The following is a 13,932-nucleotide window of genomic DNA, read 5'->3' as shown; positions in this document are numbered from 1 at the left end:
ACTCGTGCGGACTCACAAGAGGTCCTACCACCAGTAATTACGCAAATTATAATTTTGCGGGTTTGATTTTTATTACACGATGTTATTCCTTCACCATGGAAGTCAATCAGGAACATTTGTTAAGTACGTATTTCATTAGAAAAATTGATACCTGCATGCGGGATTCGAACACCGGTCCATCGCTCGATACAAATGCACCGGACGTCTTATCCTTTGGGCCACGACGACTTCTCTGTACTGTAGCTTGTTCCGCGCTCTCGCTTGCACGCTTAAGCTCAGGCGGAACGTGACACTTTTTTGTGCGTGCAGGCGGTGTTCATTGATTTATAAGACGTTATCACGTCAAAAACAATGTCAAACCGCAATAATAGTTTTAAATACAATACGTTTAATGAAAATTTCCAGTTTAAAACGGCTCAAAACTAGTAATTCTGCAAACAGACATCGTATTTGTAGCTGGTATTTACCTAATAGTTTCGCCACAGATCCGTTAGTGATTTTATCCGTGATCACCGATACAAAACAGGTATAACGATAATTTATCACGGGATTAACTCGATCCCGTGTATATTATTTTTATTTCCCCTCCGGGACGCATATTGCGTGAGGCGAGCCGCCGAAATATTGGATAAATGCTTTGATATTTTATTAACTATCCGAGTGAAGTATTGTTGGCCAAGTTTCGGGTTATTTAATCGGTTTTTGAACGGTCAATAGTTTATTATTGTACTAGCTTTTGCCCGCGACTCCGTACGCGTGGAATAGTTACATTGGCATAACGCTAAATTTTACCCCCACTTCATTTACGTAGAAAGTGAAAATATTTTGCCTAACTTTGGTTTCTTTTCTTTGTTAATGTATATTTTAATCTTTTAGGCCTCTTAGAAATAGAGTCTACTGTATATTCCGGCGCCTAAGTAAGAAGATCGAAGAGAGAAATCTATATATTAACACGCAAACTTGTACCCCTTTTTAAGAAAATTGCGCGGACGGAGGAGTACGAAATTTCCCACACTTATAGAGAATATAGAGAAGGCGTGCAGAATGTTAGTATTTTTTTTAAATTATGCCTGAACAATACTTTTGTGACGTACTCCACACAGCGGCAGACATCCAAGCCCTCTTGTCGTAGCCGCTGGAAATTACATACCCGACCCTGTAGACCAAATGGTACATAGTCGACGTCGCCCAAAACACGTCATTACGGATCCTCCCGATCCATTAACGGCGCTTTTAGGTACCACAAGCACCGGTGGTAGATTCAGCGAAGCACTGCTCTTGCTAGGGCCAGTGATAGCAACACTGCGGCTTGAGCCCCGTGAGCTCACCTAGCCTATCAAGGTTATCAGCATAGGTAGGAAAAAAAAGTTACTATATTAGTAGCTATATTTTTTTTGCTTTCGTGGATTTAACTGTGTATCTTAGATTCTGAATGACTAATCCACACTCTTTGGGAAATATTATTGTTTTAAGAAACGTAAAAGATAATTTTTAAAACAATACATGTTGAAAAAAATATATGCTGAAAGTTGGTTTTGTTAAATTACAAAATGAAGGATTCAAGAAGCGATTGTTCGAAGCCGCAACAACTAAATTAATGAAACATAAGCCCCAAAGCAAAGTTCAAAAAGGCTTTACCTTTTTAACAATTTCAATTTGTTATTTTTAAAACCCGCAAACTATAACGAAGGAAAACCGGCGAACGTTGCCCTTAACCTCATAATAATCGTCTTACATTGGCGGTAAATCAATCTAGAAATGTTCTTATCTATACAATATATAAATTAAATTGGAGTGTCTGTTTGTAATATTGTAATAACGGCTTTTTACTACATACATATGAATATACATACGGTCCACATACCAAAATAACATTTTTACAATTTTTGTCTGTATGTCTGTCTGTTTGTCTGTCTGTCTGTATGGTCCGGCTAATCTATGAAACAGCTGGACCCATTTTGAGGAGACTTTCACTGATAGGTAGCTGATGATATAAGGAGTAACTTAGACTCTTTTTTTTTAGACTAGCTTAGCCCCGCGGCGTCACCCGCGGTACGACAATAACCGCGGGTGGCATCACGAGACTCAGCTAGTTACGAATATTACGGGAATGAGCTGAACTTAAACTGTCCGTAACCGCTTACACAAGCCTTGTATTTTACTTTATACACATAGAGATTTTTGTTTCATTACATACATAATTCAAATGCATCAAGCTTAAAAAGCGCTGCAGCAGCTAGATACTGATATTTATGGCATCGTTTTCACACGAAACATTAATCACGCTAACTCCAACGTATTATTTTACTTAGCCGACGAAAAGCGCTGAAAATTATTCAAGAATATATTTGAGAGCGTTGCTTAATTGAGCGTGTTTTTCGATGAAGAGTAAATTTATGTTATGTTCATTTTTAAGACGTACCTACTTTTTATTAATTAATTTTTTTAAAGTATTCTAAGCATTAGTAATAAATAAAAGTATTTAGTTTCAAAAAAAGGGTATTAATAGCTTTTAACACGTTGAATGCCATGCGCGCCTCCTGGCATTGCTGATTCCCATGGGCGACCCTGACTACGTTTTTTTTACTGCTTAGATGGATGGACGAGCTCACAGCCCACCTGGTGTTAAGTGGTTACTGGAGCCCATAGACATCCACAACGTAAATGCGCCACCCACCTTGAGATATAAGTTCTAATGTCTCAGTATAGTTACAACGGCTGCCCACCCTTCAAACCGAAACGCATTACTGTTTCACGGCAGAAATAGGCAGGGTGGTGGTACTCACCCGCGCGGATTCACAAGAGGTCTTGTGGCCTTTAGGTGTTAATTTGGCTTCAACTTGGTTGGCGGGTAAACTCACAGAGCTTAGACTGTGAGTAGCATGGGTGAGCATGGATTGCTCATATTTCTTCTTCTTTCTAGTCGGATACTCTTGGCAGAGTAATCGTGGCTATCATGTTCATATTACAGTAGTGAAAAAATATGTTTTACATATTATTAATAGACTCATAAATTCGCACGCAATAACACAGTCTTCGGTAGTATAGTGGTCAGTATCCCCGCCTGTCACGCGGGAGACCGGGGTTCGATTCCCCGCCGGAGAGATCTTTTTGCATTTTTTTTTTTTCATTTTTACTAATGGCAAAAACAAGCTTATTCATAATTTTATTATGAACTTCCATTTCCAAATGTTTTGCAGTTTAATTATTTATTAAAATTCTCGATTGACTCCTTAAAAGTTATATTCCTATATATTTTATTATGAGTATTTGCTATAATTACTTTGTAAGGAGAACGGCTTTTTAATGATAATTAATTTAATGTATTCTCAAGTCTTTTGATAATTGTGTTTTTGGGATCAAAGGCTTTTATAAAAGCTTATATAATATAAAGATAAGTTTGAGTCTGTTTGAAGTTATATTTAACCATATTAATATCGTCTGCAAAAAGCGTCCGCAAAAAATATATGGAAAAATCCCGTGTGTGAATAATCTACTTACAAAATTTACTTGATTAACAATAATTTAAATAACAATACATAAATACACTTCATTCTTTTTAGGCAATGGCTGAGTATATTTTGAATACGAATTGTAATTCTACAATATTCAAAACTAGTTTGAGGTTAAAATTTGAAGCAAATTAGGCATTTAAAATATTATTTACGATCTTAGAAGTAGGTACGTCTTTCACAAATAATTTATTTCAATAAATTAATAGATAAACAGATCCCTAGATAGAACTTATAGATCGTACGTGGGACTGTATGAAATGTGCTTCTAAAGAATTTCTGTACTGAGAGATATTTATTCGGCCTTCAGTCACGGTTTAATACACCTTGAGTTGTTAGGTCTCCCTTGGAGGCGCTCGGGTAGCTGTTAGCAAATCCCACCTCTTCTGGTTAGCTGAGCTCTTGCTCGCCCACCTGTTCTTTTGAACTGGAAAGGCCTCCAGGACATCAGTAATACCTGAACGGTAAAAAGATGTGTGGCGTCGTGGGACACTGGATAGGAGCGAAGTTCCTTATTATAAAAATATTAATTTTAAGTTCTATTCGAGGTATAAAGAAAATAATTATTCGGGTATACATTATTTATTATGACTTCTTTATTAATAAAAAAAATTCTAAGTACTTTACAAAGTTATCAACTTTATTTTATTCACAATGATTTATAAAAAATATTATATATAATAAAAATATGTTATTTTTTGTACGTTATTACAAAGTTAAGCCATACACTGTGTGCATTACTAATTCGTACGTTATTACAAAGTTAAGTCGTACACTGTGTGCATTACTAATAAAAATCTTACGTTACGGACGTTTTTTCTCGGTTAGGGTACCCCTCCGCATCGTCCCGTAAGGAACTTCGTTCCAAAAAAAGAAAGAAAAAAAAGTAAGTATAAAATACACGACTGACATCCTTAATTCCAATTTTATGCTTTAATTATTCTATTTTGAATTCATCAGACCGCCGGTGCTTCTTTTTAAATTTTTTTTTGTGATTTTCATATTATTCGTTTCCGGCACCACTATACGTCCTTTGGAATTGCCCACTAACAACACTGAAATCGACTTTTCTTGGAATACTTAAATGAGTGATTAATATTACACGCCACAAAGTTTAGATTAATGATATTCTAGCAGTCTGACACTTCAAACAGTTAATTTTTTATTCAAATTCAAATTCAAATTCAAATTCAAAATCATTTATTTCAACTTGGATGTCATCAAAAACACACTTGTTGAATGTCAAAATGTAAAAGAAAATGTTAACTCTACCACCGGTTCCAAAAAAAGCCACAGTCCTGAGAAGAACCGGCGAAACAAACTCAGCGGGCTTTTTTTTTTTTGTATTTTCTCAACTATTTTCTTTTTTTTTTTAAAAAGAAAACATATTTACAGTATACAAAAAAACAAGTAGTTAAACAAGTTATGTATAATTAACCCAAACTAAACCGCTACCTTATCTCCACTCGCCTTTAAACATAGAATGGTCCACTCATCTTCGGTCAACTAACAATAAACACAGTTACTCCCTAAATACTCAATATTGACAGAATTCTAACTTATGAGCGAATATAATGATTTTAGTGCCATAGTGCTCCGTTGTAGGTTAAGCCTATTTGCTATTGTTTTAAGGTTGAAATTAATCAAGTTCGAGGCGGTTGAAGTCTCAATAGCATTGATATTATGGCCTATATTGAAACTCATGCGTTAGTGATACGTCATGCGTCATGATTGTGAGTTCACAATGGGCATTGCAACTAATATTTTTTTCACTTACCACGAAATGCTCCAAAAATAGAGGCTATCATCATTATCCTGCCCTTCTCCCAGTCACCTGGGGTCGGCACAACACGTTTTCTCCTTTCATACTCTGCTATCATATATCATTTCTTCGCTCACTCCCCTCTTACCCATATCATCTTTCACGCATTCCATCCATTTCTTCTTAGGTCTACCTCTTCCTCTATATCCTTCCACATTCATAGAACACTCTCTTACCAACCTCATTTTCATTTCGTCTCATCACATGTCCATACCATCCCAAACGCGCACTTCTCAGCTTCTCTGTCATAGGTGCCATATTCAGACTTCCTCTAACATATTCATTCCGTATTCTGTCCATTCTCGTTACTCCACACATCCATCGCAACATTCGTATCTCTGGTGCATGCAATCGCCTTTCATCCGCCACTATAAATAAAGGCTATAACTGTAAGTAAAAAATATTATTTAAGACGTTATTTGATTCACCGCGATCTACTAGCCTGGTGAGGCTGATATGGTTTCTCTAGACCATCAGCTTAGGTAGGAAAAAAAAAACCGTAACGCAGTCTGCCTGCGATTAAGGCGCTTGCGACTCGCTGAAATATGGGAAGCTCATTAAATGTAAAAATCATGGTACGAAGCCGTTAAATTGTGTTTTTATAATAACTAGTGGCAGGTACCCCGGTAGTCGAAATTCGACTATAATTAGTTGAAATTATAAGCTTGTACACTATTATGATTCTATTGTCAAAGACTATTATACTTCTAGAATCACAGATTTTGCCAAGACTACAACTTTAGACCAATCTCTATATATAAAAATGAATTGCTGTTCGTTAGCCTCGCTAAAACTCGAGAACGGCTGGACCGATTTGGCTGATTTTGGTCTTGAATTATTCGTGGAAGTCCAGAGAAGGTTTAAAAGGTGAATAAATATGAAAATGCTTGATGTGTCCCCCGTCGGACGAATTTTATTTATAGATTGAGGCACTACAAAGTCTGCCGGGTCAGCTAGTATTAAATAAAGATAAACAATATTTAATTTATTCTCAATTTGACCACAGATTTGAAGCAATAAGAAAAGTTTGACAATAAACAAATAGTATGTATGCGTGTGTGTGTCAAATACATAGAGCGTGTGTAATGTTTTTTTTATTGATTTAATGTATTATTAATGCATTATTTAAATAAAATATTAGCATTATGCACTCCTACTCTATGTTCTCTGTATGTGTGGGAAATTTCATAATTCTGCGTCCGCACAATTTTCAGAATTAGGGGTACAAAGTTTTTGCTTCACGCATTAATCAATACTAATGTTATAAAGCTGAAGAGTTTGTTTGTTTGAACGCGCTAATTTCAGGAACTACTGGTCCAATTGGAAAAACTCTTTCAGTGTTAGATAGCTCATTTATCGACGAAGGCTATACGCTATCACGCTAAGACCAATACAAGCGGAGCACCAATAAATCATGTTTCAAAATCGCGGTTTTTTTCCCTTTTGAGAGCTTCCGCTGCGTGCGCTGCGGAAACGGTTAAAGTTCGCTAAAATAATGTATCCCCTTTAAAAGATCTAAAAAAAAGTCCACGACAGCATATGTCTATATATTAAGGTTGACTCACAATAACGTTTTTTATGCTAACCAAATTTGTTCTAAAATAAAGCATTATTTGTGAACTATTCCACGCGGACGAAGTCGCAGGCAAAAGCTAGTATATAGATAACTGAGAACAAATCACGCACGGTCATCCGGTCCCAATTTAGAGTCCCCTGTGTTATGGGCACCAGAGACTGACCATAATACTTATCATATGTGTATTCTTCCTAATCGTACACTCTTGACAGAGTGGTCGTGGTCATTCATCAGTCGGATACGACCTGCTCATGACTCTCGTGGGAAATTAGTGCAGTGGTTTCCCGTTGCCTTCTGCACCAGCATTTTAGGGGGTATTTGATCCCCAAGGTTTCTGACGCCTCTTCCGTACAGGTTGTCCTGACGGGTGTGTATGGTTATACCGCCATTGCTCGGTCGCCATTGCCCCGTTGGTTTCCTAGCAGGGATGTATGTGTATACTTATACTTATTATAATATATACATATAAATATAGAAATAATAAACACCCAGACAAAGAGCAAGCAAAGCTGTTTATCACGCAAATGTTTGCTTAATCTGGGAATCGAACCCGCGACCCCCAGTCAGGGGCGCTAGCTACTGCACTATCGGGCCAGTCAAACGTAGATATCCATAGATATACATAGAGATACAAGTTCCAAACGGATCGCATTTTGTTCATTCCAATACGTTCTATTCTTTACAATATACTACAAGACATACACATATTATACATATAGCTTGGTTTTTTCCTTATCTTGCCTATTTGTCAGTACTGAATACCAAAAAAAAAAAATACAATGGATAACGTTCATTTGTGTTTTTTATTACCCGCATTGCCGCGGGCCGACACACGTAATATCCGAATATGACGGGGACTTTATCCCTGAAAAAGGCCTAATAAAAGCAATAGCACGGGTCCACTAATAGCCCAGAACTTAGGAACGAGTTACAGCGACCTTTATCTTTTATTAGACATCGCGTAGTGCCCGCTGTACGTATTGGCGAAAGAAACTTTCAATATTAAGGGGCTGTGCAGACGGGCCTTTTTATATAGGCTCTATCTATACTAATATATAAATCTACAGTGATCTTTACGGATGTTCTGTTATAACTACTGAACCACGCATCCGATTGATTTGAAACTTGGTATTCATGTAGAGAATACAGTTACTTAATGGATAGGCTAATATTTATATGATTGTTGGACTCTCTAATAATAATGATAATAAATAATAATGTTAATTTTAAATGCGCAGCGAAGCGGACGAGTACGGCTAGTTATAGATAGGACTGATGTGTTAGAGTAAAAAAATTAAATATGGAACGGTCGAAGAATCCGTCTTAGGAAAACAATAAATAAATAAGAGTGCTAAATAAAATATTGACAATAAACAATAGGTTAGTAAATTACTTTGTACCTAGTTAGACTCTCGCCGGATCTTCTCAGTGGGTGGTCTCTCCGGTGGTAGATTCTGCGAAGCACTGCTCTGGCTAGGGTTAGTGTTAGCAACATACTCAGGTTAGAGCCCCGTGAGCACATTTACTTGTTCGATTAATCTAGTATGACCCTTCAAGTTCACTAGAATAGGTAGGCTAAAAAAAATCCAATGCGAGACTATGGTTCCATGTTTCCATGAAGGTGAATGCGGTAGATTAACTGATTTAGACTACATTCGGTGGCACATTCGTGTTTCTTATTCAACGTGTCGTAAGTTTTACTTTACGAGGTACCTAACGTGGTTTTTACGTGTCCCATTGAAAAGGGAAGATGTTCGTGCAAAGTTTGTACAAACTCCAGCTTTCCTGAAAATTCGGTTAACGCGTGTTTCTGTTTAGCGAAAGCTATAACCTTATATATATATATATATATTTTTTTTTTATTGCTTAGATGGGTGGACGAGCTCACAGCCCACCTGTTGTTAAGTGGTGACTGGAGCCCATAGACATCTACAACGTAAATGCGCCACCCATCTTGAGATATAAGTTGTAAGGTCTCAGTATAGTTACAACGGCTGCCCCACCCTTAAAACCGAAACGCATTACTGCTTCACGGCAGAAATAGGCAGGGCGGTGGTACCTACCCGTGCGGACTCACAAGAGGTCCTACCACCAGTAATTACGCAAATAATTACATACAAGTAAAACAATTTAAACTAGAAAAAAAAAACATTTCAGATAAAAAGCAATGTGTGTTCGAAACGCTCGTCTGGTGCCATTAACCACATGTCTACTGGCCTCGAAACAAGAAGCCTCACTTCATTAATAATTCTGTGATACCGATCAATTCGGATATCTTATTATTGACCTTAATACATCACTAGTGTATTACATTACATAATGTTCATTTAGTTTAATTCTTTTGTGATGTTTATGATTCGATTATGAAATCGTGTGGGTGAATCGCTTCGTTATTTTGTAAATAGAATAGTGGACACCATCTATTATTGCCTTTGATTTTTTCAAATAATACATTACTATTGATGTTTGTCAGAGCACTACGAATCGATTACATTCGACTGGGCTAAACATTTTGAATCGATTTCGTTTCCTCCAAGTATTCGCACAGATGTTTTGAATTGTTTGAAAGATTTTGTGTTATCTATATATATAAAAATGAATTGCTGTTCGTTAGTCTCGCTAAAACTCGAGAACGGCTGGACCGATTTGGCAAATTTTGGTCTTGAATTATTTGTGGAAGTCCAGAGAAGGTTTGAAAGTTAAATAAATATGAAAATGCTCGGAATTAAATAAAAATATCAATTTTGTTTTCCCTTTGAGTTTATTTTATACAAAAGTTTAGGTCTTTTATTTATCGATTGAAGTACTACGAAGTCTGCCGGGTCAGCTAGTTAATAAATAAAAAAATGTAAAATTTTATCGGATTTTTGAAGAGTTGTTAGTAGTAAGTATATTGCAATTTACTGATGGCAGGACGACTTGCGAGTCCACACGGGTAAGTACCACCACCCTGCCTATTTGTGCCATGAAGCAGTAGTGCGTCTCGGTTTGAAGGGCGGGGCAGCCGTAGTTAAAAGTAAGACCTCCGAACTCATGTATCAAGGTGGGTGGCGGCATTTACGTTGTAGATATCTATGGAGTCCGGTAACCCCTTAACTTCAGGTGGGTCGTGAGCTCGTCCACCTATCTAAGCAATAAATAACAACTTGTTAACTTTGGCAGCCCCTTTTCACTAGGGATACAAAAATGACAGACTTTACGACATTTTTAGCGATAGAAACAAGAAACGACTCCAAGAGATCATATTGTTTAATATTTCGAAGACAAGAAGGTAACATTACAAAACAAAAAAAAACTTCAAGTAACCAACATAACAGTAAAAAATAATTTTGATACCTTCAACGGCGTACAAAGTACCGTCGTTAGAGGCTTCAGCCATTGGTAACTAAGCACCATAAAAAACTCCCATGAAACTTGTTTCTTTTGGCGACAGATGGCTTCGATGTTAAGGCAAGTGATATTTCTTTATGACATAATTTAAATAAAGGCATTCCACCACACAAAGATAAAAGAAACGATAATTTTTAATGGTATTTCGGTTACCTGAATTTTATATATTTCATTATATATTTTTTTTCGGGTTTCGCAAGGATTATAGTAATATTACTATATATTTTAATAGTATTTTAGTAGTATTAATCACTGGTGGTAGGACCCCTTGTGAGTCCACACGGATAGGTACCACCCCGTGTATTTCAGCCGATATGAGGTGATGATGATGATGATTAAATTTATAATTTTCTAGACTATCGCTCATCATATTCAATTATTATTATTCATTTATTTACTGCATATAGGGGTGGACTAGCTCACAGTCTTCCTGTTAAATTAAGTAACCACTTAACACAGCCCATAGACATCTACAACGTAAATGCGCCACCCACCTTGAGATATAAGTTCTAAGGTCTCAGTATAGTTACAGCGGCTGCCCCACCTTTCAAGCCGAAACGCATTGCTGCTTCACGGCAGAAATAGGCAGGGCGGTGGTACCTACCCGTGCGGACTCACAAGAGGTCCTACCACCAGTAATTACGCAAATTATAAATTATACCTAATTCAAATTCTTCGTCCTGTCTAAGCGACACCAAGACATCTAAGCTAAACAGTTCGCTCTGCGTCTCTTAGAATTTATCGAGACATAATTCTTACGGTAATGGACTGTAATCTAACTCACGTTCTGAGACTTAGCCTTGTAAAATTTTACACCTGATCCACTTATATAATGTAGATGGAGACCGTAATGTATTTCAGGAGCGGCGAAGTGGCGAAACGCCTTAGATATTTTAGGGGTTAGTTAATTTTGTTTCGTGATCCCTTTGATGGAAATTGTTCCAAAACTGTTGTTGCAAAACAATAACGTTGTATTCAATCTATACTAATTCGCGTAATAACTACATTGAGTCGCGAAATTCGAAGGAAAATTTACAGTGATGCATTGCTTGTTGGCATATTTTATTATATTTTTGGTAAAACATTTAAACACTCCTGACATAGTTCAGACTTCCGTTGTGCTGGTATCCCACGACGCTAGTATGTTGGGGATGGTTCAACATTACGACAATAATATTTTTAATTTTAAACGTATGTACCTATTATACGTTCACGAATGACTTTCACGACAAACCATTTATAGACCCGTTATTGGATATATGGCGTATTTATTTGCGATTACGGTGTGGACCTACGAGGGTAGATACCACAATCCTGCCTATTGTCGCTGCGAAGCAGTTCCATGCTGAAAAGCGACTTTTACTGGTGGTAGGACCTCTTGTGAGTCCGCGCGGGTAGGTACCACCACCCTGCCTATTTCTGCCGTGAAGCAGTAATGCGTTTCGGTTTTAAGAGTAGGGCAGCCCTTGCAACTATACTTGAGACCTTAGAACTTATATCTCAAGGTGGGTGGCGCATTTACGTTGTAGATGTCTATGGGCTCCAGTAACCACTTAACACCAGGTGGGCTGTGAGCTCTCTCTCCATCTAAGCAATAAAAAAAAACACAATTGATTGATTGTTATGCATAAAGGTTCTGGTAGCTATACTTAAGATGGGCGGTGAGCTTGTCTGTACGTGTTGAGCAATAAAAATACTTAGTTGCCTCCTAACCTACTACTATATGTATTGGATTTCCGGCGAGAGTACTATCATTATTATTCAAACATAATTATTGTATTTATTTATCTAACAGATAATCAGAATTCGGGGCTTAAGGTATGATTCCGGAGAACGTGGCAAAAAAAAAACCACTCAACCCAAGGCTTAGAACTGAGTTAATTCTGATTATATATTTATTTATTTTTAGGATATATTATTATTACTTGATATATTATGGTTTATTTAAATTTGTGCGTTCTAGTTTGGAATTTAGACTTCGAAGCCCTGGTTTGAATGTTACGTCAACTATGGCGACCTTAGGAACAACCTTTGCATAGAATGTAGGTATTCAGGACGAGACAACGAGTCCTTAAATTTAGTACAATGTCTTTGTTTTTAGGTTCTGTGATCTCCGACTTTTGGAACTGCTTCATAGTTTTCGTGGTCTAATGACCAATGACTAATTTGTGTGGGTAAAAAAAAAATTGTCCAAGAAATGCTTTATTATAAAATTAAACTAAATTACTTTTCTGTTGCACGTAGTAGAATATTATTACACATCAATTTCATATCTCAATGAGACATTATGTAAACGTGAAGAAACGAAATATCCACTTTGAAAAAAAAAACTAGTGAAGTCATGAACCGATTTTAAATGCACACCTATATTTTGAGAAGACAACTAATGATTCAACCGAAAAATTAACATTTAAAAACATGAGCAATCGAAGCAAATCTCCAGTCAAGTTCACGATGGCCCCCACAAAGAGTGGTTCCGTTGATAAATTTCCTACCTTCATACCACGATAAAAAACCATAAAAGCTATTTTCCGAATCACTGATCGTTTTTATTTGACGTTCATAACACGTAAATATATTTTTATACCTTACGTAGGAAGTTACGGAAACATCTTGTGTGTTTTGCTTTTGTTCTTAAATGTATTTTGGTTTAATTAAAAAAATATATGGTGTAGTGGATAAGTCGTACCTACTCATTGTGCCATCATTTGGCCTATTTATACAATAAAAATTATACTGTGACTGCATGGGTCAAGATGAGTGGAGGGCTCCTGCAACCGCTAAACATTGGCTGGAACGTAACTTGGTACACTAGTTGGCACAATAAAATATAAAAAAAGTCAAATGGTAAAAACGAAGAAGACGTACAATAACATTCTCACGGATCGTTTGGAGCCTCTGGATCTGCGGAGGGATTTCGGTTCCCTCTGTATTTTGTACCGTATCTTCCATGGGGAGTGCTCTGAGGAATTATTCGAGATGATACCATCATCTCGTTTTTACCATCGCATCGTAGAGTTAATCCATACTACCTGGAGCCATTGCGGTCATCCACAGTGCGTTTCCAGAGGTATTTTTTGCCACTTACCATCCGGCTATGGAATGAGCTCCCCTCCACGGTGTTTCCCGAGCGCTATGACATGTCCTTCTTCAAACGAGGCATGTGGAGAGTATTAAGCGGTAGGCAGCGGCTTGGCTCTGCCCCTGGCATTGCTGAGGTCCATGGGCAACGGTAACTACTCACCATCAGGATGACCATATGCTCGTCTGCCTACAAGGGCAATAAAAAAAATAACAGCGTTTTTTAATTACGATTTCAGTTTCCGACAGCGAAAAGTGAAAAGCTGCAAGAATTAAAAAAAAAAAAACCTAATGGTCGTTCGTTTGTAAATTCACAACATATTTGAGCATTCTTCGGGATGGAATCCAAGAATAGCCGTATAAATGTTTCTGTTAAAACAAAGAATGTTAGAAGACCAACCTTTTAATGTGGTTTAAATTGTTCTCTCATTCATTGTGGGTGACTTTAAAAATACTGAGCTTTGTCTGACTGAAATGGAGACTGAAAAAATTTAACCGATTGAGTCTAATTATGGTTCATGTTTTTTTTTTATTGCTTATTTGGGTGGACG

General features: G+C 37.1%; 1 non-coding gene across 1 annotated transcript; it reads left to right on the top strand.

Moving 5' to 3' along the window:
- The first annotated feature begins 3,033 nt into the window (after positions 1-3,033).
- On the top strand, positions 3,034-3,105 carry TRNAD-GUC (transfer RNA aspartic acid (anticodon GUC)). The gene has a single exon. It is a non-coding gene; the product is annotated as a tRNA-Asp (tRNA).
- Positions 3,106-13,932: the final 10,827 nt, after the last annotated feature.

Source organism: Bombyx mandarina, chromosome 13 (genome assembly GCF_030267445.1).
Source record: "Bombyx mandarina strain Sakado chromosome 13, ASM3026744v2".
NCBI lineage: Eukaryota > Metazoa > Arthropoda > Insecta > Lepidoptera > Bombycidae > Bombyx > Bombyx mandarina.
Note: the sequence above shows the minus strand (reverse complement) of the source record. Positions and strands in the feature narration are given on the sequence as shown.